Here is a 27,268-nt window from a genome sequence, read left to right on the forward strand (position 1 = left end):
CTTTTACTAATTTCACAATGTCAATTTAGAGACATGATTTCTAAGTCAGCCGAAAATGAGATAGAACGAATTTCAGGATTTAAAATAGATTACGTGTGCTGCTGAAATTTCAAATGCTTGAAATATCAATTAATTATTAAACTCTACATATTTGATTGCTAATATATGTAACCATATTAAGAATTAAAGTGTAGGTTGGTGTGCGTCCACATCATTTTTAGCTGATTTTTAGTTGCAGTGTTGCAGAGCCTGGATAGCTCAGTCGGTAGAGCATCAGACTTTTAATCTGAGGGTCCAGGGTTCAAGTCCCTGTTCAGGCGGTCGGCTACTTTAAAGAAAAAGTATTCTGATTGTACATTCTTTTTGTGTTCCACTGCATGATGAATAAGATATTCCATTACCAAAATTAAAAAAAAACGTCTTTCATGGAGAAGTGAAAAACCCATCTGTCTCATATATCAGATGACGATACACTAAACTTAAGTTTTATGCAGACTTACCAACTGTATCATGTAGTTTGACACGGTGAATAACTTTTACCCAATTCAATATTCAAAATATAGCCATGGTTATAGTATCCAATGAACTTTATAAAGTTGATCAACAGCTCAAAGCTCATTATTTCATTTCTGAATATCTGTGCACCTCACTCAAGCAGATTGGCTCTGTGGCGCAATGGATAGCGCATTGGACTTCTAGGTGAATGTCAAGAAGGTATTCAAAGGCTGTGGGTTCGAATCCCACCAGAGTCAGTTTTATCCCTGTTTATTTCATAACTATTTAAAGAAGTTATAAGCGATGCATGCATGCTTCTGCTTCACCAAAATCATTTGCTAAAAAAGGTCAGTAAAAGGAAGTCTATTTTAAAGAGACACCGTTCAATTTGGGTAATCTATGCAGAAGAGGAAATTGTCAGCTGTACTGATGAAAATATAATTTACTCGGAAGTAAGATTTTGGGCCCTTCCTTAATTTTACCATGTCAATAAACACATATGAATTTGACGTCAGCAAAAAAATGAGATAGTAGCAACTTCAGGACTAAAAATAAGGTTACATTTACTGAAGAAATTTCAAATGCTTGAAATATCAATTCATTAATATATTCTAGTGTATTTGGTACCTTCTTCAGGTAACCATCTTAAGAAACATAGCGTTAGTTGGGACACTGCCAAATTTTGATTAGGTGATTTTGAGGTTTGCTGTATCAGAGTCTGGATAGCTCAGTCGGTAGAGCATCAGACTTTTAATCTGAGGGTCCAGGGTTCAAGTCCCCGTTCAGGCGGTAGGCTACTTTAAAGAAAAAGTATTCTGATTGTACATTCTTTTTGTGTTCCACTGCATGATGAATAAGATATTCCATTACCAAAATTAAAAAAAAATGTCTTTCATGGAGAAGTGAAAAACCCATCTGTCTCATATATCAGATGATGATACACTAAACTTAAGTTGTATGCAGACTTACCAACTGTATCATGTAGTTTGACACGGTGAATAACTTTTACCCAATTCAATATTCAAAATATAGCCATGGTTATAGTATCCAATGAACTTTATAAAGTTGATCAACAGCTCAAAGCTCATTATTTCATTTCTGAATATCTGTGCACCTCACTCAAGCAGATTGGCTCTGTGGCGCAATGGATAGCGCATTGGACTTCTAGGTGAATGTCAAGAAGGTATTCAAAGGCTGTGGGTTCGAATCCCACCAGAGTCAGTTTTATCCCTGTGTATTTCATAACTATTTAAAGAAGTTATAAGCGATGCATGCATGCTTCTGCTTCACCAAAATCATTTGCTAAAAAAGGTCAGTAAAAGGAAGTCTATTTTAAAGAGACACCGTTCAATTTGGGTAATCTATGCAGAAGAGGAAATTGTCAGCTGTACTGATGAAAATATAATTTACTCGGAAGTAAGATTTTGGGCCCTTCCTTAATTTTACCATGTCAATAAACACATATGAATTTGACGTCAGCAAAAAAATGAGATAGTAGCAACTTCAGGACTAAAAATAAGGTTACATTTACTGAAGAAATTTCAAATGCTTGAAATATCAATTCATTATTATATTCTAGTGTATTTGGTACCTTATTCAGGTAACCATCTTAAGAAACATAGCGTTAGTTGGGACACTGCCAAATTTTGATTAGGTGATTTTGAGGTTTGCTGTATCAGAGCCTGGATAGCTCAGTCGGTAGAGCATCAGACTTTTAATCTGAGGGTCCAGGGTTCAAGTCCCTGTTCAGGCGGTAGGCTACTTTAAAGAAAAAGTATTCTGATTGTACATTCTTTTTGTGTTCCACTGCATGATGAATAAGATATTCCATTACCAAAATTAAAAAAAAACGTCTTTCATGGAGAAGTGAAAAACCCATCTGTCTCATATATCAGATGACGATACACTAAACTTAAGTTGTATGCAGACTTACCAACTGTATCATGTAGTTTGACACGGTGAATAACTTTTACCCAATTCAATATTCAAAATATAGCCATGGTTATAGTATCCAATGAACTTTATAAAGTTGATCAACAGCTCAAAGCTCATTATTTCATTTCTGAATATCTGTGCACCTCACTCAAGCAGATTGGCTCTGTGGCGCAATGGATAGCGCATTGGACTTCTAGGTGAATGTCAAGAAGGTATTCAAAGGCTGTGGGTTCGAATCCCACCAGAGTCAGTTTTATCCCTGTTTATTTCATAACTATTTAAAGAAGTTATAAGCGATGCATGCATGCTTCTGCTTCACCAAAATCATTTGCTAAAAAAGGTCAGTAAAAGGAAGTCTATTTTAAAGAGACACCGTTCAATTTGGGTAATCTATGCAGAAGAGGAAATTGTCAGCTGTACTGATGAAAATATAATTTACTCGGAAGTAAGATTTTGGGCCCTTCCTTAATTTTACCATGTCAATAAACACATATGAATTTGACGTCAGCAAAAAAATGAGATAGTAGCAACTTCAGGACTAAAAATAAGGTTACATTTACTGAAGAAATTTCAAATGCTTGAAATATCAATTCATTATTATATTCTAGTGTATTTGGTACCTTCTTCAGGTAACCATCTTAAGAAACATAGCGTTAGTTGGGACACTGCCAAATTTTGATTAGGTGATTTTGAGGTTTGCTGTATCAGAGTCTGGATAGCTCAGTCGGTAGAGCATCAGACTTTTAATCTGAGGGTCCAGGGTTCAAGTCCCCGTTCAGGCGGTAGGCTACTTTAAAGAAAAAATATTCTGATTGTACATTCTTTTTGTGTTCCACTGCATGATGAATAAGATATTCCATTACCAAAATTAAAAAAAAATGTCTTTCATGGAGAAGTGAAAAACCCATCTGTCTCATATATCAGATGATGATACACTAAACTTAAGTTGTATGCAGACTTACCAACTGTATCATGTAGTTTGACACGGTGAATAACTTTTACCCAATTCAATATTCAAAATATAGCCATGGTTATAGTATCCAATGAACTTTATAAAGTTGATCAACAGCTCAAAGCTCATTATTTCATTTCTGAATATCTGTGCACCTCACTCAAGCAGATTGGCTCTGTGGCGCAATGGATAGCGCATTGGTCTTCTAGGTGAATGTCAAGAAGGTATTCAAAGGCTGTGGGTTCGAATCCCACCAGAGTCAGTTTTATCCCTGTGTATTTCATAACTATTTAAAGAAGTTATAAGCGATGCATGCATGCTTCTGCTTCACCAAAATCATTTGCTAAAAAAGGTCAGTAAAAGGAAGTCTATTTTAAAGAGACACCGTTCAATTTGGGTAATCTATGCAGAAGAGGAAATTGTCAGCTGTACTGATGAAAATATAATTTACTCGGAAGTAAGATTTTGGGCCCTTCGTTAATTTTACCATGTCAATAAACACATATGAATTTGACGTCAGCAAAAAAATGAGATAGTAGCAACTTCAGGACTAAAAATAAGGTTACATTTACTGAAGAAATTTCAAATGCTTGAAATATCAATTCATTATTATATTCTAGTGTGTTTGGTACCTTCTTCAGGTAACCATCTTAAGAAACATAGCGTTAGTTGGGACACTGCCAAATTTTGATTAGGTGATTTTGAGGTTTGCTGTATCAGAGCCTGGATAGCTCAGTCGGTAGAGCATCAGACTTTTAATCTGAGGGTCCAGGGTTCAAGTCCCTGTTCAGGCGGTTTGTTTAAAGAAAATGTACTCTAATGACATGCTCTTTTCAGGATCCAATGAACGAGTAGTCCCATTAGAGTAATTGCAAGTTACTCTTAATGGAGCCATTAAATACCCATCGGTCGTGTACCATTTGACAAGAGTTAAGAAGACTTACCGCAACGGTATCATGTCGTTTGAGATGTTGATTATCTTTTCCCCAATTCAATGTTCAAAATGGAACCCTGCTTATAGTTTCCAAATCACTTTATAAAGTTGGTCAACCGCTGATAGCTCATCTTTTTATTTGAGAATTTCTGTTCACCTTGTTGAATCAGGTTGGATCTCTGGTGCAATGGATAGCGGCTTGGGGTTCTAGGCGAATGTAGAGAAAGCATTCAAAGTCTTTGGGTTGGAATACTAGCTGGGTCAGTTTTATCCCTCCTTTATCTTATAACTAATTGAAACAGTAACAAACAATGCCTGCTTCTGCATAACCAGAGACATTTACCAAAACGGCAGTGAAAGAAAGTCTATTTAAACAGACACTGTTTGCTTTGAAAATGTTGCATAATCTATGCCCAAGAGTAAATTTCCAGTTATACTGCTGGACATGTAATTTAGTACCTAGTAATAGTATTTGGCCTTTTACTAATTTCACAATGTCAATTTAGAGACATGATTTCTAAGTCAGCCGAAAATGAGATAGAACGAATTTCAGGATTTAAAATAGATTACGTGTGCTGCTGAAATTTCAAATGCTTGAAATATCAATTAATTATTAAACTCTACATATTTGATTGCTAATATATGTAACCATATTAAGAATTAAAGTGTAGGTTGGTGTGCGTCCACATCATTTTTAGCTGATTTTTAGTTGCAGTGTTGCAGAGCCTGGATAGCTCAGTCGGTAGAGCATCAGACTTTTAATCTGAGGGTCCAGGGTTCAAGTCCCTGTTCAGGCGGTCGGCTACTTTAAAGAAAAAGTATTCTGATTGTACATTCTTTTTGTGTTCCACTGCATGATGAATAAGATATTCCATTACCAAAATTTAAAAAAAACGTCTTTCATGGAGAAGTGAAAAACCCATCTGTCTCATATATCAGATGACGATACACTAAACTTAAGTTGTATGCAGACTTACCAACTGTATCATGTAGTTTGACACGGTGAATAACTTTTACCCAATTCAATATTCAAGATATAGCCATGGTTATAGTATCCAATGAACTTTATAAAGTTGATCAACAGCTCAAAGCTCATTATTTCATTTCTGAATATCTGTGCACCTCATTCAAGCAGATTGGCTCTGTGGCGCAATGGATAGCGCATTGGACTTCTAGGTGAATGTCAAGAAGGTATTCAAAGGCTGTGGGTTCGAATCCCACCAGAGTCAGTTTTATCCCTGTTTATTTCATAACTATTTAAAGAAGTTATAAGCGATGCATGCATGCTTCTGCTTCACCAAAATCATTTGCTAAAAAAGGTCAGTAAAAGGAAGTCTATTTTAAAGAGACACCGTTCAATTTGGGTAATCTATGCAGAAGAGGAAATTGTCAGCTGTACTGATGAAAATATAATTTACTCGGAAGTAAGATTTTGGGCCCTTCCTTAATTTTACCATGTCAATAAACACATATGAATTTGACGTCAGCAAAAAAATGAGATAGTAGCAACTTCAGGACTAAAAATAAGGTTACATTTACTGAAGAAATTTCAAATGCTTGAAATATCAATTCATTATTATATTCTAGTGTGTTTGGTACCTTCTTCAGGTAACCATCTTAAGAAACATAGCGTTAGTTGGGACACTGCCAAATTTTGATTAGGTGATTTTGAGGTTTGCTGTATCAGAGCCTGGATAGCTCAGTCGGTAGAGCATCAGACTTTTAATCTGAGGGTCCAGGGTTCAAGTCCCTGTTCAGGCGGTTTGTTTAAAGAAAATGTACTCTAATGACATGCTCTTTTCAGGATCCAATGAACGAGTAGTCCCATTAGAGTAATTGCAAGTTACTCTTAATGGAGCCATTAAATACCCATCGGTCGTGTACCATTTGACAAGAGTTAAGAAGACTTACCGCAACGGTATCATGTCGTTTGAGATGTTGATTATCTTTTCCCCAATTCAATGTTCAAAATGGAACCCTGCTTATAGTTTCCAAATCACTTTATAAAGTTGGTCAACCGCTGATAGCTCATCTTTTTATTTGAGAATTTCTGTTCACCTTGTTGAATCAGGTTGGATCTCTGGTGCAATGGATAGCGGCTTGGGGTTCTAGGCGAATGTAGAGAAAGCATTCAAAGTCTTTGGGTTGGAATACTAGCTGGGTCAGTTTTATCCCTCCTTTATCTTATAACTAATTGAAACAGTAACAAACAATGCCTGCTTCTGCATAACCAGAGACATTTACCAAAACGGCAGTGAAAGAAAGTCTATTTAAACAGACACTGTTTGCTTTGAAAATGTTGCATAATCTATGCCCAAGAGTAAATTTCCAGTTATACTGCTGGACATGTAATTTAGTACCTAGTAATAGTATTTGGCCTTTTACTAATTTCACAATGTCAATTTAGAGACATGATTTCTAAGTCAGCCGAAAATGAGATAGAACGAATTTCAGGATTTAAAATAGATTACGTGTGCTGCTGAAATTTCAAATGCTTGAAATATCAATTAATTATTAAACTCTACATATTTGATTGCTAATATATGTAACCATATTAAGAATTAAAGTGTAGGTTGGTGTGCGTCCACATCATTTTTAGCTGATTTTTAGTTGCAGTGTTGCAGAGCATGGATAGCTCAGTCGGTAGAGCATCAGACTTTTAATCTGAGGGTCCAGGGTTCAAGTCCCTGTTCAGGCGGTCGGCTACTTTAAAGAAAAAGTATTCTGATTGTACATTCTTTTTGTGTTCCACTGCATGATGAATAAGATATTCCATTACCAAAATTAAAAAAAAACGTCTTTCATGGAGAAGTGAAAAACCCATCTGTCTCATATATCAGATGACGATACACTAAACTTAAGTTTTATGCAGACTTACCAACTGTATCATGTAGTTTGACACGGTGAATAACTTTTACCCAATTCAATATTCAAAATATAGCCATGGTTATAGTATCCAATGAACTTTATAAAGTTGATCAACAGCTCAAAGCTCATTATTTCATTTCTGAATATCTGTGCACCTCACTCAAGCAGATTGGCTCTGTGGCGCAATGGATAGCGCATTGGACTTCTAGGTGAATGTCAAGAAGGTATTCAAAGGCTGTGGGTTCGAATCCCACCAGAGTCAGTTTTATCCCTGTTTATTTCATAACTATTTAAAGAAGTTATAAGCGATGCATGCATGCTTCTGCTTCACCAAAATCATTTGCTAAAAAAGGTCAGTAAAAGGAAGTCTATTTTAAAGAGACACCGTTCAATTTGGGTAATCTATGCAGAAGAGGAAATTGTCAGCTGTACTGATGAAAATATAATTTACTCGGAAGTAAGATTTTGGGCCCTTCCTTAATTTTACCATGTCAATAAACACATATGAATTTGACGTCAGCAAAAAAATGAGATAGTAGCAACTTCAGGACTAAAAATAAGGTTACATTTACTGAAGAAATTTCAAATGCTTGAAATATCAATTCATTATTATATTCTAGTGTATTTGGTACCTTCTTCAGGTAACCATCTTAAGAAACATAGCGTTAGTTGGGACACTGCCAAATTTTGATTAGGTGATTTTGAGGTTTGCTGTATCAGAGCCTGGATAGCTCAGTCGGTAGAGCATCAGACTTTTAATCTGAGGGTCCAGGGTTCAAGTCCCTGTTCAGGCGGTTTGTTTAAAGAAAATGTACTCTAATGACATGCTCTTTTCAGGATCCAATGAACGAGTAGTCCCATTAGAGTAATTGCAAGTTACTCTTAATGGAGCCATTAAATACCCATCGGTCGTGTACCATTTGACAAGAGTTAAGAAGACTTACCGCAACGGTATCATGTCGTTTGAGATGTTGATTATCTTTTCCCCAATTCAATGTTCAAAATGGAACCCTGCTTATAGTTTCCAAATCACTTTATAAAGTTGGTCAACCGCTGATAGCTCATCTTTTTATTTGAGAATTTCTGTTCACCTTGTTGAATCAGGTTGGATCTCTGGTGCAATGGATAGCGGCTTGGGGTTCTAGGCGAATGTAGAGAAAGCATTCAAAGTCTTTGGGTTGGAATACTAGCTGGGTCAGTTTTATCCCTCCTTTATCTTATAACTAATTGAAACAGTAACAAACAATGCCTGCTTCTGCATAACCAGAGACATTTACCAAAACGGCAGTGAAAGAAAGTCTATTTAAACAGACTCTGTTTGCTTTGAAAATGTTGCATAATCTATGCCCAAGAGTAAATTTCCAGTTATACTGCTGGACATGTAATTTAGTACCTAGTAATAGTATTTGGCCTTTTACTAATTTCACAATGTCAATTTAGAGACATGATTTCTAAGTCAGCCGAAAATGAGATAGAACGAATTTCAGGATTTAAAATAGATTACGTGTGCTGCTGAAATTTCAAATGCTTGAAATATCAATTAATTATTAAACTCTACATATTTGATTGCTAATATATGTAACCATATTAAGAATTAAAGTGTAGGTTGGTGTGCGTCCACATCATTTTTAGCTGATTTTTAGTTGCAGTGTTGCAGAGCCTGGATAGCTCAGTCGGTAGAGCATCAGACTTTTAATCTGAGGGTCCAGGGTTCAAGTCCCTGTTCAGGCGGTCGGCTACTTTAAAGAAAAAGTATTCTGATTGTACATTCTTTTTGTGTTCCACTGCATGATGAATAAGATATTCCATTACCAAAATTAAAAAAAAACGTCTTTCATGGAGAAGTGAAAAACCCATCTGTCTCATATATCAGATGACGATACACTAAACTTAAGTTTTATGCAGACTTACCAACTGTATCATGTAGTTTGACACGGTGAATAACTTTTACCCAATTCAATATTCAAAATATAGCCATGGTTATAGTATCCAATGAACTTTATAAAGTTGATCAACAGCTCAAAGCTCATTATTTCATTTCTGAATATCTGTGCACCTCACTCAAGCAGATTGGCTCTGTGGCGCAATGGATAGCGCATTGGACTTCTAGGTGAATGTCAAGAAGGTATTCAAAGGCTGTGGGTTCGAATCCCACCAGAGTCAGTTTTATCCCTGTTTATTTCATAACTATTTAAAGAAGTTATAAGCGATGCATGCATGCTTCTGCTTCACCAAAATCATTTGCTAAAAAAGGTCAGTAAAAGGAAGTCTATTTTAAAGAGACACCGTTCAATTTGGGTAATCTATGCAGAAGAGGAAATTGTCAGCTGTACTGATGAAAATATAATTTACTCGGAAGTAAGATTTTGGGCCCTTCCTTAATTTTACCATGTCAATAAACACATATGAATTTGACGTCAGCAAAAAAATGAGATAGTAGCAACTTCAGGACTAAAAATAAGGTTACATTTACTGAAGAAATTTCAAATGCTTGAAATATCAATTCATTAATATATTCTAGTGTATTTGGTACCTTCTTCAGGTAACCATCTTAAGAAACATAGCGTTAGTTGGGACACTGCCAAATTTTGATTAGGTGATTTTGAGGTTTGCTGTATCAGAGTCTGGATAGCTCAGTCGGTAGAGCATCAGACTTTTAATCTGAGGGTCCAGGGTTCAAGTCCCCGTTCAGGCAGTAGGCTACTTTAAAGAAAAAGTATTCTGATTGTACATTCTTTTTGTGTTCCACTGCATGATGAATAAGATATTCCATTACCAAAATTAAAAAAAAATGTCTTTCATGGAGAAGTGAAAAACCCATCTGTCTCATATATCAGATGATGATACACTAAACTTAAGTTGTATGCAGACTTACCAACTGTATCATGTAGTTTGACACGGTGAATAACTTTTACCCAATTCAATATTCAAAATATAGCCATGGTTATAGTATCCAATGAACTTTATAAAGTTGATCAACAGCTCAAAGCTCATTATTTCATTTCTGAATATCTGTGCACCTCACTCAAGCAGATTGGCTCTGTGGCGCAATGGATAGCGCATTGGACTTCTAGGTGAATGTCAAGAAGGTATTCAAAGGCTGTGGGTTCGAATCCCACCAGAGTCAGTTTTATCCCTGTGTATTTCATAACTATTTAAAGAAGTTATAAGCGATGCATGCATGCTTCTGCTTCACCAAAATCATTTGCTAAAAAAGGTCAGTAAAAGGAAGTCTATTTTAAAGAGACACCGTTCAATTTGGGTAATCTATGCAGAAGAGGAAATTGTCAGCTGTACTGATGAAAATATAATTTACTCGGAAGTAAGATTTTGGGCCCTTCCTTAATTTTACCATGTCAATAAACACATATGAATTTGACGTCAGCAAAAAAATGAGATAGTAGCAACTTCAGGACTAAAAATAAGGTTACATTTACTGAAGAAATTTCAAATGCTTGAAATATCAATTCATTATTATATTCTAGTGTATTTGGTACCTTATTCAGGTAACCATCTTAAGAAACATAGCGTTAGTTGGGACACTGCCAAATTTTGATTAGGTGATTTTGAGGTTTGCTGTATCAGAGCCTGGATAGCTCAGTCGGTAGAGCATCAGACTTTTAATCTGAGGGTCCAGGGTTCAAGTCCCTGTTCAGGCGGTAGGCTACTTTAAAGAAAAAGTATTCTGATTGTACATTCTTTTTGTGTTCCACTGCATGATGAATAAGATATTCCATTACCAAAATTAAAAAAAAACGTCTTTCATGGAGAAGTGAAAAACCCATCTGTCTCATATATCAGATGACGATACACTAAACTTAAGTTGTATGCAGACTTACCAACTGTATCATGTAGTTTGACACGGTGAATAACTTTTACCCAATTCAATATTCAAAATATAGCCATGGTTATAGTATCCAATGAACTTTATAAAGTTGATCAACAGCTCAAAGCTCATTATTTCATTTCTGAATATCTGTGCACCTCACTCAAGCAGATTGGCTCTGTGGCGCAATGGATAGCGCATTGGACTTCTAGGTGAATGTCAAGAAGGTATTCAAAGGCTGTGGGTTCGAATCCCACCAGAGTCAGTTTTATCCCTGTTTATTTCATAACTATTTAAAGAAGTTATAAGCGATGCATGCATGCTTCTGCTTCACCAAAATCATTTGCTAAAAAAGGTCAGTAAAAGGAAGTCTATTTTAAAGAGACACCGTTCAATTTGGGTAATCTATGCAGAAGAGGAAATTGTCAGCTGTACTGATGAAAATATAATTTACTCGGAAGTAAGATTTTGGGCCCTTCCTTAATTTTACCATGTCAATAAACACATATGAATTTGACGTCAGCAAAAAAATGAGATAGTAGCAACTTCAGGACTAAAAATAAGGTTACATTTACTGAAGAAATTTCAAATGCTTGAAATATCAATTCATTATTATATTCTAGTGTATTTGGTACCTTCTTCAGGTAACCATCTTAAGAAACATAGCGTTAGTTGGGACACTGCCAAATTTTGATTAGGTGATTTTGAGGTTTGCTGTATCAGAGCCTGGATAGCTCAGTCGGTAGAGCATCATACTTTTAATCTGAGGGTCCAGGGTTCAAGTCCCTGTTCAGGCGGTTTGTTTAAAGAAAATGTACTCTAATGACATGCTCTTTTCAGGATCCAATGAACGAGTAGTCCCATTAGAGTAATTGCAAGTTACTCTTAATGGAGCCATTAAATACCCATCGGTCGTGTACCATTTGACAAGAGTTAAGAAGACTTACCGCAACGGTATTATGTCGTTTGAGATGTTGATTATCTTTTCCCCAATTCAATGTTCAAAATGGAACCCTGCTTATAGTTTCCAAATCACTTTATAAAGTTGGTCAACCGCTGATAGCTCATCTTTTTATTTGAGAATTTCTGTTCACCTTGTTGAATCAGGTTGGATCTCTGGTGCAATGGATAGCGGCTTGGGGTTCTAGGCGAATGTAGAGAAAGCATTCAAAGTCTTTGGGTTGGAATACTAGCTGGGTCAGTTTTATCCCTCCTTTATCTTATAACTAATTGAAACAGTAACAAACAATGCCTGCTTCTGCATAACCAGAGACATTTACCAAAACGGCAGTGAAAGAAAGTCTATTTAAACAGACACTGTTTGCTTTGAAAATGTTGCATAATCTATGCCCAAGAGTAAATTTCCAGTTATACTGCTGGACATGTAATTTAGTACCTAGTAATAGTATTTGGCCTTTTACTAATTTCACAATGTCAATTTAGAGACATGATTTCTAAGTCAGCCGAAAATGAGATAGAACGAATTTCAGGATTTAAAATAGATTACGTGTGCTGCTGAAATTTCAAATGCTTGAAATATCAATTAATTATTAAACTCTACATATTTGATTGCTAATATATGTAACCATATTAAGAATTAAAGTGTAGGTTGGTGTGCGTCCACATCATTTTTAGCTGATTTTTAGTTGCAGTGTTGCAGAGCCTGGATAGCTCAGTCGGTAGAGCATCAGACTTTTAATCTGAGGGTCCAGGGTTCAAGTCCCCGTTCAGGCGGTAGGCTACTTTAAAGAAAAAGTATTCTGATTGTACATTCTTTTTGTGTTCCACTGCATGATGAATAAGATATTCCATTACCAAAATTAAAAAAAAACGTCTTTCATGGAGAAGTGAAAAACCCATCTGTCTCATATATCAGATGATGATACACTAAACTTAAGTTGTATGCAGACTTACCAACTGTATCATGTAGTTTGACACGGTGAATAACTTTTACCCAATTCAATATTCAAAATATAGCCATGGTTATAGTATCCAATGAACTTTATAAAGTTGATCAACAGCTCAAAGCTCATTATTTCATTTCTGAATATCTGTGCACCTCACTCAAGCAGATTGGCTCTGTGGCGCAATGGATAGCGCATTGGACTTCTAGGTGAATGTCAAGAAGGTATTCAAAGGCTGTGGGTTCGAATCCCACCAGAGTCAGTTTTATCCCTGTGTATTTCATAACTATTTAAAGAAGTTATAAGCGATGCATGCATGCTTCTGCTTCACCAAAATCATTTGCTAAAAAAGGTCAGTAAAAGGAAGTCTATTTTAAAGAGACACCGTTCAATTTGGGTAATCTATGCAGAAGAGGAAATTGTCAGCTGTACTGATGAAAATATAATTTACTCGGAAGTAAGATTTTGGGCCCTTCCTTAATTTTACCATGTCAATAAACACATATGAATTTGACGTCAGCAAAAAAATGAGATAGTAGCAACTTCAGGACTAAAAATAAGGTTACATTTACTGAAGAAATTTCAAATGCTTGAAATATCAATTCATTATTATATTCTAGTGTATTTGGTACCTTCTTCAGGTAACCATCTTAAGAAACATAGCGTTAGTTGGGACACTGCCAAATTTTGATTAGGTGATTTTGAGGTTTGCTGTATCAGAGCCTGGATAGCTCAGTCGGTAGAGCATCAGACTTTTAATCTGAGGGTCCAGGGTTCAAGTCCCTGTTCAGGCGGTTTGTTTAAAGAAAATGTACTCTAATGACATGCTCTTTTCAGGATCCAATGAACGAGTAGTCCCATTAGAGTAATTGCAAGTTACTCTTAATGGAGCCATTAAATACCCATCGGTCGTGTACCATTTGACAAGAGTTAAGAAGACTTACCGCAACGGTATCATGTCGTTTGAGATGTTGATTATCTTTTCCCCAATTCAATGTTCAAAATGGAACCCTGCTTATAGTTTCCAAATCACTTTATAAAGTTGGTCAACCGCTGATAGCTCATCTTTTTATTTGAGAATTTCTGTTCACCTTGTTGAATCAGGTTGGATCTCTGGTGCAATGGATAGCGGCTTGGGGTTCTAGGCGAATGTAGAGAAAGCATTCAAAGTCTTTGGGTTGGAATACTAGCTGGGTCAGTTTTATCCCTCCTTTATCTTATAACTAATTGAAACAGTAACAAACAATGCCTGCTTCTGCATAACCAGAGACATTTACCAAAACGGCAGTGAAAGAAAGTCTATTTAAACAGACACTGTTTGCTTTGAAAATGTTGCATAATCTATGCCCAAGAGTAAATTTCCAGTTATACTGCTGGACATGTAATTTAGTACCTAGTAATAGTATTTGGCCTTTTACTAATTTCACAATGTCAATTTAGAGACATGATTTCTAAGTCAGCCGAAAATGAGATAGAACGAATTTCAGGATTTAAAATAGATTACGTGTGCTGCTGAAATTTCAAATGCTTGAAATATCAATTAATTATTAAACTCTACATATTTGATTGCTAATATATGTAACCATATTAAGAATTAAAGTGTAGGTTGGTGTGCGTCCACATCATTTTTAGCTGATTTTTAGTTGCAGTGTTGCAGAGCCTAGATAGCTCTGTCGGTAGAGCATCAGACTTTTAATCTGAGGGTCCAGGGTTCAAGTCCCTCTTCAGGCGGTCGGCTACTTTAAAGAAAAAGTATTCTGATTGTACATTCTTTTTGTGTTCCACTGCATGATGAATAAGATATTCCATTACCAAAATTAAAAAAAAAAGTCTTTCATGGAGAAGTGAAAAACCCATCTGTCTCATATATCAGATGACGATACACTAAACTTAAGTTTTATGCAGACTTACCAACTGTATCATGTAGTTTGACACGGTGAATAACTTTTACCCAATTCAATATTCAAAATATAGCCATGGTTATAGTATCCAATGAACTTTATAAAGTTGATCAACAGCTCAAAGCTCATTATTTCATTTCTGAATATCTGTGCACCTCATTCAAGCAGATTGGCTCTGTGGCGCAATGGATAGCGCATTGGACTTCTAGGTGAATGTCAAGAAGGTATTCAAAGGCTGTGGGTTCGAATCCCACCAGAGTCAGTTTTATCCCTGTTTATTTCATAACTATTTAAAGAAGTTATAAGCGATGCATGCATGCTTCTGCTTCACCAAAATCATTTGCTAAAAAAGGTCAGTAAAAGGAAGTCTATTTTAAAGAGACACCGTTCAATTTGGGTAATCTATGCAGAAGAGGAAATTGTCAGCTGTACTGATGAAAATATAATTTACTCGGAAGTAAGATTTTGGGCCCTTCCTTAATTTTACCATGTCAATAAACACATATGAATTTGACGTCAGCAAAAAAATGAGATAGTAGCAACTTCAGGACTAAAAATAAGGTTACATTTACTGAAGAAATTTCAAATGCTTGAAATATCAATTCATTATTATATTCTAGTGTATTTGGTACCTTATTCAGGTAACCATCTTAAGAAACATAGCGTTAGTTGGGACACTGCCAAATTTTGATTAGGTGATTTTGAGGTTTGCTGTATCAGAGCCTGGATAGCTCAGTCGGTAGAGCATCAGACTTTTAATCTGAGGGTCCAGGGTTCAAGTCCCTGTTCAGGCGGTAGGCTACTTTAAAGAAAAAGTATTCTGATTGTACGTTCTTTTTGTGTTCCACTGCATGATGAATAAGATATTCCATTACCAAAATTAAAAAAAAACGTCTTTCATGGAGAAGTGAAAAACCCATCTGTCTCATATATCAGATGACGATACACTAAACTTAAGTTGTATGCAGACTTACCAACTGTATCATGTAGTTTGACACGGTGAATAACTTTTACCCAATTCAATATTCAAAATATAGCCATGGTTATAGTATCCAATGAACTTTATAAAGTTGATCAACAGCTCAAAGCTCATTATTTCATTTCTGAATATCTGTGCACCTCACTCAAGCAGATTGGCTCTGTGGCGCAATGGATAGCGCATTGGACTTCTAGGTGAATGTCAAAAAGGTATTCAAAGGCTGTGGGTTCGAATCCCACCAGAGTCAGTTTTATCCCTGTTTATTTCATAACTATTTAAAGAAGTTATAAGCGATGCATGCATGCTTCTGCTTCACCAAAATCATTTGCTAAAAAAGGTCAGTAAAAGGAAGTCTATTTTAAAGAGACACCGTTCAATTTGGGTAATCTATGCAGAAGAGGAAATTGTCAGCTGTACTGATGAAAATATAATTTACTCGGAAGTAAGATTTTGGGCCCTTCCTTAATTTTACCATGTCAATAAACACATATGAATTTGACGTCAGCAAAAAAATGAGATAGTAGCAACTTCAGGACTAAAAATAAGGTTACATTTACTGAAGAAATTTCAAATGCTTGAAATATCAATTCATTATTATATTCTAGTGTATTTGGTACCTTCTTCAGGTAACCATCTTAAGAAACATAGCGTTAGTTGGGACGCTGCCAAATTTTGATTAGGTGATTTTGAGGTTTGCTGTATCAGAGCCTGGATAGCTCAGTCGGTAGAGCATCAGACTTTTAATCTGAGGGTCCAGGGTTCAAGTTCCCGTTCAGGCGGTAGGCTACTTTAAAGAAAAAGTATTCTGATTGTACATTCTTTTTGTGTTCCACTGCATGATGAATAAGATATTCCATTACCAAAATTAAAAAAAAATGTCTTTCATGGAGAAGTGAAAAACCCATCTGTCTCATATATCAGATGATGATACACTAAACTTAAGTTGTATGCAGACTTACCAACTGTATCATGTAGTTTGACACGGTGAATAACTTTTACCCAATTCAATATTCAAAATATAGCCATGGTTATAGTATCCAATGAACTTTATAAAGTTGATCAACAGCTCAAAGCTCATTATTTCATTTCTGAATATCTGTGCACCTCACTCAAGCAGATTGGCTCTGTGGCGCAATGGATAGCGCATTGGACTTCTAGGTGAATGTCAAGAAGGTATTCAAAGGCTGTGGGTTCGAATCCCACCAGAGTCAGTTTTATCCCTGTGTATTTCATAACTATTTAAAGAAGTTATAAGCGATGCATGCATGCTTCTGCTTCACCAAAATCATTTGCTAAAAAAGGTCAGTAAAAGGAAGTCTATTTTAAAGAGACACCGTTCAATTTGGGTAATCTATGCAGAAGAGGAAATTGTCAGCTGTACTGATGAAAATATAATTTACTCGGAAGTAAGATTTTGGGCCCTTCCTTAATTTTACCATGTCAATAAACACATATGAATTTGACGTCAGCAAAAAAATGAGATAGTAGCAACTTCAGGACTAAAAATAAGGTTACATTTACTGAAGAAATTTCAAATGCTTGAAATATCAATTCATTATTATATTCTAGTGTATTTGGTACCTTCTTCAGGTAACCATCTTAAGAAACATAGCGTTAGTTGGGACACTGCCAAATTTTGATTAGGTGATTTTGAGGTTTGCTGTATCAGAGCCTGGATAGCTCAGTCGGTAGAGCATCAGACTTTTAATCTGAGGGTCCAGGGTTCAAGTCCCTGTTCAGGCGGTTTGTTTAAAGAAAATGTACTCTAATGACATGCTCTTTTCAGGATCCAATGAACGAGTAGTCCCATTAGAGTAATTGCAAGTTACTCTTAATGGAGCCATTAAATACCCATCGGTCGTGTACCATTTGACAAGAGTTAAGAAGACTTACCGCAACGGTATCATGTCGTTTGAGATGTTGATTATCTTTTCCCCAATTCAATGTTCAAAATGGAACCCTGCTTATAGTTTCCAAATCACTTTATAAAGTTGGTCAACCGCTGATAGCTCATCTTTTTATTTGAGAATTTCTGTTCACCTTGTTGAATCAGGTTGGATCTCTGGTGCAATGGATAGCGGCTTGGGGTTCTAGGCGAATGTAGAGAAAGCATTCAAAGTCTTTGGGTTGGAATACTAGCTGGGTCAGTTTTATCCCTCCTTTATCTTATAACTAATTGAAACAGTAACAAACAATGCCTGCTTCTGCATAACCAGAGACATTTACCAAAACGGCAGTGAAAGAAAGTCTATTTAAACAGACACTGTTTGCTTTGAAAATGTTGCATAATCTATGCCCAAGAGTAAATTTCCAGTTATACTGCTGGACATGTAATTTAGTACCTAGTAATAGTATTTGGCCTTTTACTAATTTCACAATGTCAATTTAGAGACATGATTTCTAAGTCAGCCGAAAATGAGATAGAACGAATTTCAGGATTTAAAATAGATTACGTGTGCTGCTGAAATTTCAAATGCTTGAAATATCAATTAATTATTAAACTCTACATATTTGATTGCTAATATATGTAACCATATTAAGAATTAAAGTGTAGGTTGGTGTGCGTCCACATCATTTTTAGCTGATTTTTAGTTGCAGTGTTGCAGAGCCTGGATAGCTCAGTCGGTAGAGCATCAGACTTTTAATCTGAGGGTCCAGGGTTCAAGTCCCTGTTCAGGCGGTCGGCTACTTTAAAGAAAAAGTATTCTGATTGTACTTTCTTTTTGTGTTCCACTGCATGATGAATAAGATATTCCATTACCAAAATTAAAAAAAAACGTCTTTCATGGAGAAGTGAAAAACCCATCTGTCTCATATATCAGATGACGATACACTAAACTTAAGTTTTATGCAGACTTACCAACTGTATCATGTAGTTTGACACGGTGAATAACTTTTACCCAATTCAATATTCAAAATATAGCCATGGTTATAGTATCCAATGAACTTTATAAAGTTGATCAACAGCTCAAAGCTCATTATTTCATTTCTGAATATCTGTGCACCTCACTCAAGCAGATTGGCTCTGTGGCGCAATGGATAGCGCATTGGACTTCTAGGTGAATGTCAAGAAGGTATTCAAAGGCTGTGGGTTCGAATCCCACCAGAGTCAGTTTTATCCCTGTTTATTTCATAACTATTTAAAGAAGTTATAAGCGATGCATGCATGCTTCTGCTTCACCAAAATCATTTGCTAAAAAAGGTCAGTAAAAGGAAGTCTATTTTAAAGAGACACCGTTCAATTTGGGTAATCTATGCAGAAGAGGAAATTGTCAGCTGTACTGATGAAAATATAATTTACTCGGAAGTAAGATTTTGGGCCCTTCCTTAATTTTACCATGTCAATAAACACATATGAATTTGACGTCAGCAAAAAAATGAGATAGTAGCAACTTCAGGACTAAAATAAGGTTACATTTACTGAAGAAATTTCAAATGCTTGAAATATCAATTCATTATTATATTCTAGTGTATTTGGTACCTTCTTCAGGTAACCATCTTAAGAAACATAGCGTTAGTTGGGACACTGCCAAATTTTGATTAGGTGATTTTGAGGTTTGTTGTATCAGAGTCTGGATAGCTCAGTCGGTAGAGCATCAGACTTTTAATCTGAGGGTCCAGGGTTCAAGTCCCCGTTCAGGCGGTAGGCTACTTTAAAGAAAAAGTATTCTGATTGTACATTCTTTTTGTGTTCCACTGCATGATGAATAAGATATTCCATTACCAAAATTAAAAAAAAATGTCTTTCATGGAGAAGTGAAAAACCCATCTGTCTCATATATCAGATGATGATACACTAAACTTAAGTTGTATGCAGACTTACCAACTGTATCATGTAGTTTGACACGGTGAATAACTTTTACCCAATTCAATATTCAAAATATAGCCATGGTTATAGTATCCAATGAACTTTATAAAGTTGATCAACAGCTCAAAGCTCATTATTTCATTTCTGAATATCTGTGCACCTCACTCAAGCAGATTGGCTCTGTGGCGCAATGGATAGCGCATTGGACTTCTAGGTGAATGTCAAGAAGGTATTCAAAGGCTGTGGGTTCGAATCCCACCAGAGTCAGTTTTATCCCTGTGTATTTCATAACTATTTAAAGAAGTTATAAGCGATGCATGCATGCTTCTGCTTCACCAAAATCATTTGCTAAAAAAGGTCAGTAAAAGGAAGTCTATTTTAAAGAGACACCGTTCAATTTGGGTAATCTATGCAGAAGAGGAAATTGTCAGCTGTACTGATGAAAATATAATTTACTCGGAAGTAAGATTTTGGGCCCTTCCTTAATTTTACCATGTCAATAAACACATATGAATTTGACGTCAGCAAAAAAATGAGATAGTAGCAACTTCAGGACTAAAAATAAGGTTACATTTACTGAAGAAATTTCAAATGCTTGAAATATCAATTCATTATTATATTCTAGTGTATTTGGTACCTTCTTCAGGTAACCATCTTAAGAAACATAGCGTTAGTTGGGACACTGCCAAATTTTGATTAGGTGATTTTGAGGTTTGCTGTATCAGAGCCTGGATAGCTCAGTCGGTAGAGCATCAGATTTTAATCTGAGGGTCCAGGGTTCAAGTCCCTGTTCAGGCGGTTTGTTTAAAGAAAATGTACTCTAATGACATGCTCTTTTCAGGATCCAATGAACGAGTAGTCCCATTAGAGTAATTGCAAGTTACTCTTAATGGAGCCATTAAATACCCATCGGTCGTGTACCATTTGACAAGAGTTAAGAAGACTTACCGCAACGGTATCATGTCGTTTGAGATGTTGATTATCTTTTCCCCAATTCAATGTTCAAAATGGAACCCTGCTTATAGTTTCCAAATCACTTTATAAAGTTGGTCAACCGCTGATAGCTCATCTTTTTATTTGAGAATTTCTGTTCACCTTGTTGAATCAGGTTGGATCTCTGGTGCAATGGATAGCGGCTTGGGGTTCTAGGCGAATGTAGAGAAAGCATTCAAAGTCTTTGGGTTGGAATACTAGCTGGGTCAGTTTTATCCCTCCTTTATCTTATAACTAATTGAAACAGTAACAAACAATGCCTGCTTCTGCATAACCAGAGACATTTACCAAAACGGCAGTGAAAGAAAGTCTATTTAAACAGACACTGTTTGCTTTGAAAATGTTGCATAATCTATGCCCAAGAGTAAATTTCCAGTTATACTGCTGGACATGTAATTTAGTACCTAGTAATAGTATTTGGCCTTTTACTAATTTCACAATGTCAATTTAGAGACATGATTTCTAAATCAGCCGAAAATGAGATAGAACGAATTTCAGGATTTAAAATAGATTACGTGTGCTGCTGAAATTTCAAATGCTTGAAATATCAATTAATTATTAAACTCTACATATTTGATTGCTAATATATGTAACCATATTAAGAATTAAAGTGTAGGTTGGTGTGCGTCCACATCATTTTTAGCTGATTTTTAGTTGCAGTGTTGCAGAGCCTAGATAGCTCTGTCGGTAGAGCATCAGACTTTTAATCTGAGGGTCCAGGGTTCAAGTCCCTCTTCAGGCGGTCGGCTACTTTAAAGAAAAAGTATTCTGATTGTACATTCTTTTTGTGTTCCACTGCATGATGAATAAGATATTCCATTACCAAAATTAAAAAAAAAAGTCTTTCATGGAGAAGTGAAAAACCCATCTGTCTCATATATCAGATGACGATACACTAAACTTAAGTTTTATGCAGACTTACCAACTGTATCATGTAGTTTGACACGGTGAATAACTTTTACCCAATTCAATATTCAAAATATAGCCATGGTTATAGTATCCAATGAACTTTATAAAGTTGATCAACAGCTCAAAGCTCATTATTTCATTTCTGAATATCTGTGCACCTCATTCAAGCAGATTGGCTCTGTGGCGCAATGGATAGCGCATTGGACTTCTAGGTGAATGTCAAGAAGGTATTCAAAGGCTGTGGGTTCGAATCCCACCAGAGTCAGTTTTATCCCTGTTTATTTCATAACTATTTAAAGAAGTTATAAGCGATGCATGCATGCTTCTGCTTCACCAAAATCATTTGCTAAAAAAGGTCAGTAAAAGGAAGTCTATTTTAAAGAGACACCGTTCAATTTGGGTAATCTATGCAGAAGAGGAAATTGTCAGCTGTACTGATGAAAATATAATTTACTCGGAAGTAAGATTTTGGGCCCTTCCTTAATTTTACCATGTCAATAAACACATATGAATTTGACGTCAGCAAAAAAATGAGATAGTAGCAACTTCAGGACTAAAAATAAGGTTACATTTACTGAAGAAATTTCAAATGCTTGAAATATCAATTCATTATTATATTCTAGTGTATTTGGTACCTTATTCAGGTAACCATCTTAAGAAACATAGCGTTAGTTGGGACACTGCCAAATTTTGATTAGGTGATTTTGAGGTTTGCTGTATCAGAGCCTGGATAGCTCAGTCGGTAGAGCATCAGACTTTTAATCTGAGGGTCCAGGGTTCAAGTCCCTGTTCAGGCGGTAGGCTACTTTAAAGAAAAAGTATTCTGATTGTACATTCTTTTTGTGTTCCACTGCATGATGAATAAGATATTCCATTACCAAAATTAAAAAAAAACGTCTTTCATGGAGAAGTGAAAAACCCATCTGTCTCATATATCAGATGACGATACACTAAACTTAAGTTGTATGCAGACTTACCAACTGTATCATGTAGTTTGACACGGTGAATAACTTTTACCCAATTCAATATTCAAAATATAGCCATGGTTATAGTATCCAATGAACTTTATAAAGTTGATCAACAGCTCAAAGCTCATTATTTCATTTCTGAATATCTGTGCACCTCATTCAAGCAGATTGGCTCTGTGGCGCAATGGATAGCGCATTGGACTTCTAGGTGAATGTCAAGAAGGTATTTAAAGGCTGTGGGTTCGAATCCCACCAGAGTCAGTTTTATCCCTGTTTATTTCATAACTATTTAAAGAAGTTATAAGCGATGCATGCATGCTTCTGCTTCACCAAAATCATTTGCTAAAAAAGGTCAGTAAAAGGAAGTCTATTTTAAAGAGACACCGTTCAATTTGGGTAATCTATGCAGAAGAGGAAATTGTCAGCTGTACTGATGAAAATATAATTTACTCGGAAGTAAGATTTTGGGCCCTTCCTTAATTTTACCATGTCAATAAACACATATGAATTTGACGTCAGCAAAAAAATGAGATAGTAGCAACTTCAGGACTAAAAATAAGGTTACATTTACTGAAGAAATTTCAAATGCTTGAAATATCAATTCATTATTATATTCTAGTGTATTTGGTACCTTCGTCAGGTAACCATCTTAAGAAACATAGCGTTAGTTGGGACACTGCCAAATTTTGATTAGGTGATTTTGAGGTTTGCTGTATCAGAGCCTGGATAGCTCAGTCGGTAGAGAATCAGACTTTTAATCTGAGGGTCCAGGGTTCAAGTCCCTGTTCAGGCGGTTAGTTTAAAGAAAATGTACTCTAATGACATGCTCTTTTCAGGATCCAATGAACGAGTAGTCCCATTATAGTAATTGCAAGTTACTCTTAATGGAGCCATTAAATACCCATCGGTCGTGTACCATTTGACAAGAGTTAAGAAGACTTACCGCAACGGTATCATGTCGTTTGAGATGTTGATTATCTTTTCCCCAATTCAATGTTCAAAATGGAACCCTGCTTATAGTTTCCAAATCACTTTATAAAGTTGGTCAACCGCTGATAGCTCATCTTTTTATTTGAGAATTTCTGTTCACCTTGTTGAATCAGGTTGGATCTCTGGTGCAATGGATAGCGGCTTGGGGTTCTAGGCTAATGTAGAGAAAGCATTCAAAGTCTTTGGGTTGGAATACTAGCTGGGTCAGTTTTATCCCTCCTTTATCTTATAACTAATTGAAACAGTAACAAACAATGCCTGCTTCTGCATAACCAGAGACATTTACCAAAACGGCAGTGAAAGAAAGACTATTTAAACAGACACTGTTTGCTTTGAAAATGTTGCATAATCTATGCCCAAGAGTAAATTTCCAGTTATACTGCTGGACATGTAATTTAGTACCTAGTAATAGTATTTGGCCTTTTACTAATTTCACAATGTCAATTTAGAGACATGATTTCTAAGTCAGCCGAAAATGAGATAGAACGAATTTCAGGATTTAAAATAGATTACGTGTGCTGCTGAAATTTCAAATGCTTGAAATATCAATTATTAAACTCTACATATTTGATTGCTAATATATGTAACCATATTAAGAATTAAAGTGTAGGTTGGTGTGCGTCCACATCATTTTTAGCTGATTTTTAGTTGCTGTGTTGCAGAGCCTGGATAGCTCAGTCGGTAGAGCATCAGACTTTTAATCTGAGGGTCCAGGGTTCAAGTCCCTGTTCAGGCGGTCGGCTACTTTAAAGAAAAAGTATTCTGATTGTACATTCTTTTTGTGTTCCACTGCATGATGAATAAGATATTCCATTACCAAAATTAAAAAAAAACGTCTTTCATGGAGAAGTGAAAAACCCATCTGTCTCATATATCAGATGACGATACACTAAACTTAAGTTTTATGCAGACTTACCAACTGTATCATGTAGTTTGACACGGTGAATAACTTTTACCCAATTCAATATTCAAAATATAGCCATGGTTATAGTATCCAATGAACTTTATAAAGTTGATCAACAGCTCAAAGCTCATTATTTCATTTCTGAATATCTGTGCACCTCATTCAAGCAGATTGGCTCTGTGGCGCAATGGATAGCGCATTGGACTTCTAGGTGAATGTCAAGAAGGTATTCAAAGGCTGTGGGTTCGAATCCCACCAGAGTCAGTTTTATCCCTGTTTATTTCATAACTATTTAAAGAAGTTATAAGCGATGCATGCATGCTTCTGCTTCACCAAAATCATTTGCTAAAAAAGGTCAGTAAAAGGAAGTCTATTTTAAAGAGACACCGTTCAATTTGGGTAATCTATGCAGAAGAGGAAATTGTCAGCTGTACTGATGAAAATATAATTTACTCGGAAGTAAGATTTTGGGCCCTTCCTTAATTTTACCATGTCAATAAACACATATGAATTTGACGTCAGCAAAAAAATGAGATAGTAGCAACTTCAGGACTAAAAATAAGGTTACATTTACTGAAGAAATTTCAAATGCTTGAAATATCAATTCATTATTATATTCTAGTGTATTTGGTACCTTATTCAGGTAACCATCTTAAGAAACATAGCGTTAGTTGGGACACTGCCAAATTTTGATTAGGTGATTTTGAGGTTTGCTGTATCAGTGCCTGGATAGCTCAGTCGGTAGAGCATCAGACTTTTAATCTGAGGGTCCAGGGTTCAAGTCCCTGTTCAGGCGGTAGGCTACTTTAAAGAAAAAGTATTCTGATTGTACATTCTTTTTGTGTTCCACTGCAGGATGAATAAGATATTCCATTACCAAAATTAAAAAAAAACGTCTTTCATGGAGAAGTGAAAAACCCATCTGTCTCATATATCAGATGACGATACACTAAACTTAAGTTGTATGCAGACTTACCAACTGTATCATGTAGTTTGACACGGTGAATAACTTTTACCCAATTCAATATTCAAAATATAGCCATGGTTATAGTATCCAATGAACTTTATAAAGTTGATCAACAGCTCAAAGCTCATTATTTCATTTCTGAATATCTGTGCACCTCATTCAAGCAGATTGGCTCTGTGGCGCAATGGATAGCGCATTGGACTTCTAGGTGAATGTCAAGAAGGTATTCAAAGGCTGTGGGTTCGAATCCCACCAGAGTCAGTTTTATCCCTGTTTATTTCATAACTATTTAAAGAAGTTATAAGCGATGCATGCATGCTTCTGCTTCACCAAAATCATTTGCTAAAAAAGGTCAGTAAAAGGAAGTCTATTTTAAAGAGACACCGTTCAATTTGGGTAATCTATGCAGAAGAGGAAATTGTCAGCTGTACTGATGAAAATATAATTTACTCGGAAGTAAGATTTTGGGCCCTTCCTTAATTTTACCATGTCAATAAACACATATGAATTTGACGTCAGCAAAAAAATGAGATAGTAGCAACTTCAGGACTAAAAATAAGGTTACATTTACTGAAGAAATTTCAAATGCTTGAAATATCAATTCATTATTATATTCTAGTGTATTTGGTACCTTCGTCAGGTAACCATCTTAAGAAACATAGCGTTAGTTGGGACACTGCCAAATTTTGATTAGGTGATTTTGAGGTTTGCTGTATCAGAGCCTGGATAGCTCAGTCGGTAGAGCATCAGACTTTTAATCTGAGGGTCCAGGGTTCAAGTCCCTGTTCAGGCGGTTAGTTTAAAGAAAATGTACTCTAATGACATGCTCTTTTCAGGATCCAATGAACGAGTAGTCCCATTATAGTAATTGCAAGTTACTCTTAATGGAGCCATTAAATACCCATCGGTCGTGTACCATTTGACAAGAGTTAAGAAGACTTACCGCAACGGTATCATGTCGTTTGAGATGTTGATTATCTTTTCCCCAATTCAATGTTCAAAATGGAACCCTGCTTATAGTTTCCAAATCACTTTATAAAGTTGGTCAACCGCTGATAGCTCATCTTTTTATTTGAGAATTTCTGTTCACCTTGTTGAATCAGGTTGGATCTCTGGTGCAATGGATAGCGGCTTGGGGTTCTAGGCGAATGTAGAGAAAGCATTCAAAGTCTTTGGGTTGGAATACTAGCTGGGTCAGTTTTATCCCTCCTTTATCTTATAACTAATTGAAACAGTAACAAACAATGCCTGCTTCTGCATAACCAGAGACATTTACCAAAACTGCAGTGAAAGAAAGTCTATTTAAACAGACACTGTTTGCTTTGAAAATGTTGCATAATCTATGCCCAAGAGTAAATTTCCAGTTATACTGCTGGACATGTAATTTAGTACCTAGTAATAGTATTTGGCCTTTTACTAATTTCACAATGTCAATTTAGAGACATGATTTCTAAGTCAGCCGAAAATGAGATAGAACGAATTTCAGGATTTAAAATAGATTACGTGTGCTGCTGAAATTTCAAATGCTTGAAATATCAATTAATTATTAAACTCTACATATTTGATTGCTAATATATGTAACCATATTAAGAATTAAAGTGTAGGTTGGTGTGCGTCCACATCATTTTTAGCTGATTTTTAGTTGCAGTGTTGCAGAGCCTGGATAGCTCAGTCGGTAGAGCATCAGACTTTTAATCTGAGGGTCCAGGGTTCAAGTCCCTGTTCAGGCGGTCGGCTACTTTAAAGAAAAAGTATTCTGATTGTACATTCTTTTTGTGTTCCACTGCATGATGAATAAGATATTCCATTACCAAAATTAAAAAAAAACGTCTTTCATGGAGAAGTGAAAAACCCATCTGTCTCATATATCAGATGACGATACACTAAACTTAAGTTTTATGCAGACTTACCAACTGTATCATGTAGTTTGACACG

The 27,268-nt window shown here is 35.9% G+C and overlaps 36 non-coding genes across 36 annotated transcripts; all 36 read left to right on the forward strand.

Annotated features, from left to right (window-relative positions):
• The first annotated feature begins 247 nt into the window (after positions 1-247).
• On the forward strand, positions 248-320 carry TRNAK-UUU (transfer RNA lysine (anticodon UUU)). The gene has a single exon. It is a non-coding gene; the product is annotated as a tRNA-Lys (tRNA).
• Positions 321-661: 341 nt separating this feature from the next.
• TRNAR-UCU (transfer RNA arginine (anticodon UCU)) lies at positions 662-752 on the forward strand. Its single transcript is given in 2 exon segments — positions 662-698; positions 717-752. It is a non-coding gene; the product is annotated as a tRNA-Arg (tRNA).
• Positions 753-1,625: 873 nt separating this feature from the next.
• Positions 1,626-1,716, forward strand: TRNAR-UCU (transfer RNA arginine (anticodon UCU)). The gene is given in 2 exon segments: positions 1,626-1,662; positions 1,681-1,716. It is a non-coding gene; the product is annotated as a tRNA-Arg (tRNA).
• A 459-nt stretch (positions 1,717-2,175) lies between these two features.
• On the forward strand, positions 2,176-2,248 carry TRNAK-UUU (transfer RNA lysine (anticodon UUU)). Its single transcript has one exon. It is a non-coding gene; the product is annotated as a tRNA-Lys (tRNA).
• A 341-nt stretch (positions 2,249-2,589) lies between these two features.
• Positions 2,590-2,680, forward strand: TRNAR-UCU (transfer RNA arginine (anticodon UCU)). The gene is given in 2 exon segments: positions 2,590-2,626; positions 2,645-2,680. It is a non-coding gene; the product is annotated as a tRNA-Arg (tRNA).
• Positions 2,681-3,553: 873 nt separating this feature from the next.
• Positions 3,554-3,644, forward strand: TRNAR-UCU (transfer RNA arginine (anticodon UCU)). The gene is given in 2 exon segments: positions 3,554-3,590; positions 3,609-3,644. It is a non-coding gene; the product is annotated as a tRNA-Arg (tRNA).
• Positions 3,645-4,103: 459 nt separating this feature from the next.
• TRNAK-UUU (transfer RNA lysine (anticodon UUU)) lies at positions 4,104-4,176 on the forward strand. Its single transcript has one exon. It is a non-coding gene; the product is annotated as a tRNA-Lys (tRNA).
• Positions 4,177-5,040: 864 nt separating this feature from the next.
• On the forward strand, positions 5,041-5,113 carry TRNAK-UUU (transfer RNA lysine (anticodon UUU)). The gene has a single exon. It is a non-coding gene; the product is annotated as a tRNA-Lys (tRNA).
• Positions 5,114-5,454: 341 nt separating this feature from the next.
• TRNAR-UCU (transfer RNA arginine (anticodon UCU)) lies at positions 5,455-5,545 on the forward strand. The gene is given in 2 exon segments: positions 5,455-5,491; positions 5,510-5,545. It is a non-coding gene; the product is annotated as a tRNA-Arg (tRNA).
• A 459-nt stretch (positions 5,546-6,004) lies between these two features.
• TRNAK-UUU (transfer RNA lysine (anticodon UUU)) lies at positions 6,005-6,077 on the forward strand. The gene has a single exon. It is a non-coding gene; the product is annotated as a tRNA-Lys (tRNA).
• Positions 6,078-7,355: 1,278 nt separating this feature from the next.
• On the forward strand, positions 7,356-7,446 carry TRNAR-UCU (transfer RNA arginine (anticodon UCU)). The gene is given in 2 exon segments: positions 7,356-7,392; positions 7,411-7,446. It is a non-coding gene; the product is annotated as a tRNA-Arg (tRNA).
• A 459-nt stretch (positions 7,447-7,905) lies between these two features.
• TRNAK-UUU (transfer RNA lysine (anticodon UUU)) lies at positions 7,906-7,978 on the forward strand. Its single transcript has one exon. It is a non-coding gene; the product is annotated as a tRNA-Lys (tRNA).
• An 864-nt stretch (positions 7,979-8,842) lies between these two features.
• Positions 8,843-8,915, forward strand: TRNAK-UUU (transfer RNA lysine (anticodon UUU)). Its single transcript has one exon. It is a non-coding gene; the product is annotated as a tRNA-Lys (tRNA).
• Positions 8,916-9,256: 341 nt separating this feature from the next.
• On the forward strand, positions 9,257-9,347 carry TRNAR-UCU (transfer RNA arginine (anticodon UCU)). The gene is given in 2 exon segments: positions 9,257-9,293; positions 9,312-9,347. It is a non-coding gene; the product is annotated as a tRNA-Arg (tRNA).
• Positions 9,348-10,220: 873 nt separating this feature from the next.
• Positions 10,221-10,311, forward strand: TRNAR-UCU (transfer RNA arginine (anticodon UCU)). The gene is given in 2 exon segments: positions 10,221-10,257; positions 10,276-10,311. It is a non-coding gene; the product is annotated as a tRNA-Arg (tRNA).
• A 459-nt stretch (positions 10,312-10,770) lies between these two features.
• Positions 10,771-10,843, forward strand: TRNAK-UUU (transfer RNA lysine (anticodon UUU)). Its single transcript has one exon. It is a non-coding gene; the product is annotated as a tRNA-Lys (tRNA).
• A 341-nt stretch (positions 10,844-11,184) lies between these two features.
• On the forward strand, positions 11,185-11,275 carry TRNAR-UCU (transfer RNA arginine (anticodon UCU)). Its single transcript is given in 2 exon segments — positions 11,185-11,221; positions 11,240-11,275. It is a non-coding gene; the product is annotated as a tRNA-Arg (tRNA).
• A 1,810-nt stretch (positions 11,276-13,085) lies between these two features.
• On the forward strand, positions 13,086-13,176 carry TRNAR-UCU (transfer RNA arginine (anticodon UCU)). Its single transcript is given in 2 exon segments — positions 13,086-13,122; positions 13,141-13,176. It is a non-coding gene; the product is annotated as a tRNA-Arg (tRNA).
• Positions 13,177-13,635: 459 nt separating this feature from the next.
• On the forward strand, positions 13,636-13,708 carry TRNAK-UUU (transfer RNA lysine (anticodon UUU)). The gene has a single exon. It is a non-coding gene; the product is annotated as a tRNA-Lys (tRNA).
• A 1,278-nt stretch (positions 13,709-14,986) lies between these two features.
• On the forward strand, positions 14,987-15,077 carry TRNAR-UCU (transfer RNA arginine (anticodon UCU)). Its single transcript is given in 2 exon segments — positions 14,987-15,023; positions 15,042-15,077. It is a non-coding gene; the product is annotated as a tRNA-Arg (tRNA).
• A 459-nt stretch (positions 15,078-15,536) lies between these two features.
• On the forward strand, positions 15,537-15,609 carry TRNAK-UUU (transfer RNA lysine (anticodon UUU)). Its single transcript has one exon. It is a non-coding gene; the product is annotated as a tRNA-Lys (tRNA).
• A 341-nt stretch (positions 15,610-15,950) lies between these two features.
• Positions 15,951-16,041, forward strand: TRNAR-UCU (transfer RNA arginine (anticodon UCU)). The gene is given in 2 exon segments: positions 15,951-15,987; positions 16,006-16,041. It is a non-coding gene; the product is annotated as a tRNA-Arg (tRNA).
• Positions 16,042-16,914: 873 nt separating this feature from the next.
• Positions 16,915-17,005, forward strand: TRNAR-UCU (transfer RNA arginine (anticodon UCU)). The gene is given in 2 exon segments: positions 16,915-16,951; positions 16,970-17,005. It is a non-coding gene; the product is annotated as a tRNA-Arg (tRNA).
• A 459-nt stretch (positions 17,006-17,464) lies between these two features.
• On the forward strand, positions 17,465-17,537 carry TRNAK-UUU (transfer RNA lysine (anticodon UUU)). The gene has a single exon. It is a non-coding gene; the product is annotated as a tRNA-Lys (tRNA).
• An 864-nt stretch (positions 17,538-18,401) lies between these two features.
• On the forward strand, positions 18,402-18,474 carry TRNAK-UUU (transfer RNA lysine (anticodon UUU)). Its single transcript has one exon. It is a non-coding gene; the product is annotated as a tRNA-Lys (tRNA).
• Positions 18,475-18,815: 341 nt separating this feature from the next.
• On the forward strand, positions 18,816-18,906 carry TRNAR-UCU (transfer RNA arginine (anticodon UCU)). Its single transcript is given in 2 exon segments — positions 18,816-18,852; positions 18,871-18,906. It is a non-coding gene; the product is annotated as a tRNA-Arg (tRNA).
• Positions 18,907-19,778: 872 nt separating this feature from the next.
• TRNAR-UCU (transfer RNA arginine (anticodon UCU)) lies at positions 19,779-19,869 on the forward strand. The gene is given in 2 exon segments: positions 19,779-19,815; positions 19,834-19,869. It is a non-coding gene; the product is annotated as a tRNA-Arg (tRNA).
• Positions 19,870-21,678: 1,809 nt separating this feature from the next.
• Positions 21,679-21,769, forward strand: TRNAR-UCU (transfer RNA arginine (anticodon UCU)). Its single transcript is given in 2 exon segments — positions 21,679-21,715; positions 21,734-21,769. It is a non-coding gene; the product is annotated as a tRNA-Arg (tRNA).
• A 459-nt stretch (positions 21,770-22,228) lies between these two features.
• Positions 22,229-22,301, forward strand: TRNAK-UUU (transfer RNA lysine (anticodon UUU)). The gene has a single exon. It is a non-coding gene; the product is annotated as a tRNA-Lys (tRNA).
• A 341-nt stretch (positions 22,302-22,642) lies between these two features.
• Positions 22,643-22,733, forward strand: TRNAR-UCU (transfer RNA arginine (anticodon UCU)). The gene is given in 2 exon segments: positions 22,643-22,679; positions 22,698-22,733. It is a non-coding gene; the product is annotated as a tRNA-Arg (tRNA).
• A 1,392-nt stretch (positions 22,734-24,125) lies between these two features.
• On the forward strand, positions 24,126-24,198 carry TRNAK-UUU (transfer RNA lysine (anticodon UUU)). Its single transcript has one exon. It is a non-coding gene; the product is annotated as a tRNA-Lys (tRNA).
• A 341-nt stretch (positions 24,199-24,539) lies between these two features.
• On the forward strand, positions 24,540-24,630 carry TRNAR-UCU (transfer RNA arginine (anticodon UCU)). Its single transcript is given in 2 exon segments — positions 24,540-24,576; positions 24,595-24,630. It is a non-coding gene; the product is annotated as a tRNA-Arg (tRNA).
• Positions 24,631-25,089: 459 nt separating this feature from the next.
• TRNAK-UUU (transfer RNA lysine (anticodon UUU)) lies at positions 25,090-25,162 on the forward strand. Its single transcript has one exon. It is a non-coding gene; the product is annotated as a tRNA-Lys (tRNA).
• Positions 25,163-25,503: 341 nt separating this feature from the next.
• On the forward strand, positions 25,504-25,594 carry TRNAR-UCU (transfer RNA arginine (anticodon UCU)). Its single transcript is given in 2 exon segments — positions 25,504-25,540; positions 25,559-25,594. It is a non-coding gene; the product is annotated as a tRNA-Arg (tRNA).
• A 459-nt stretch (positions 25,595-26,053) lies between these two features.
• On the forward strand, positions 26,054-26,126 carry TRNAK-UUU (transfer RNA lysine (anticodon UUU)). The gene has a single exon. It is a non-coding gene; the product is annotated as a tRNA-Lys (tRNA).
• Positions 26,127-26,990: 864 nt separating this feature from the next.
• Positions 26,991-27,063, forward strand: TRNAK-UUU (transfer RNA lysine (anticodon UUU)). The gene has a single exon. It is a non-coding gene; the product is annotated as a tRNA-Lys (tRNA).
• Positions 27,064-27,268: the final 205 nt, after the last annotated feature.

This window comes from Triturus cristatus, chromosome 4_1 (genome assembly GCF_964204655.1).
Source record: "Triturus cristatus chromosome 4_1, aTriCri1.1, whole genome shotgun sequence".
NCBI lineage: Eukaryota > Metazoa > Chordata > Amphibia > Caudata > Salamandridae > Triturus > Triturus cristatus.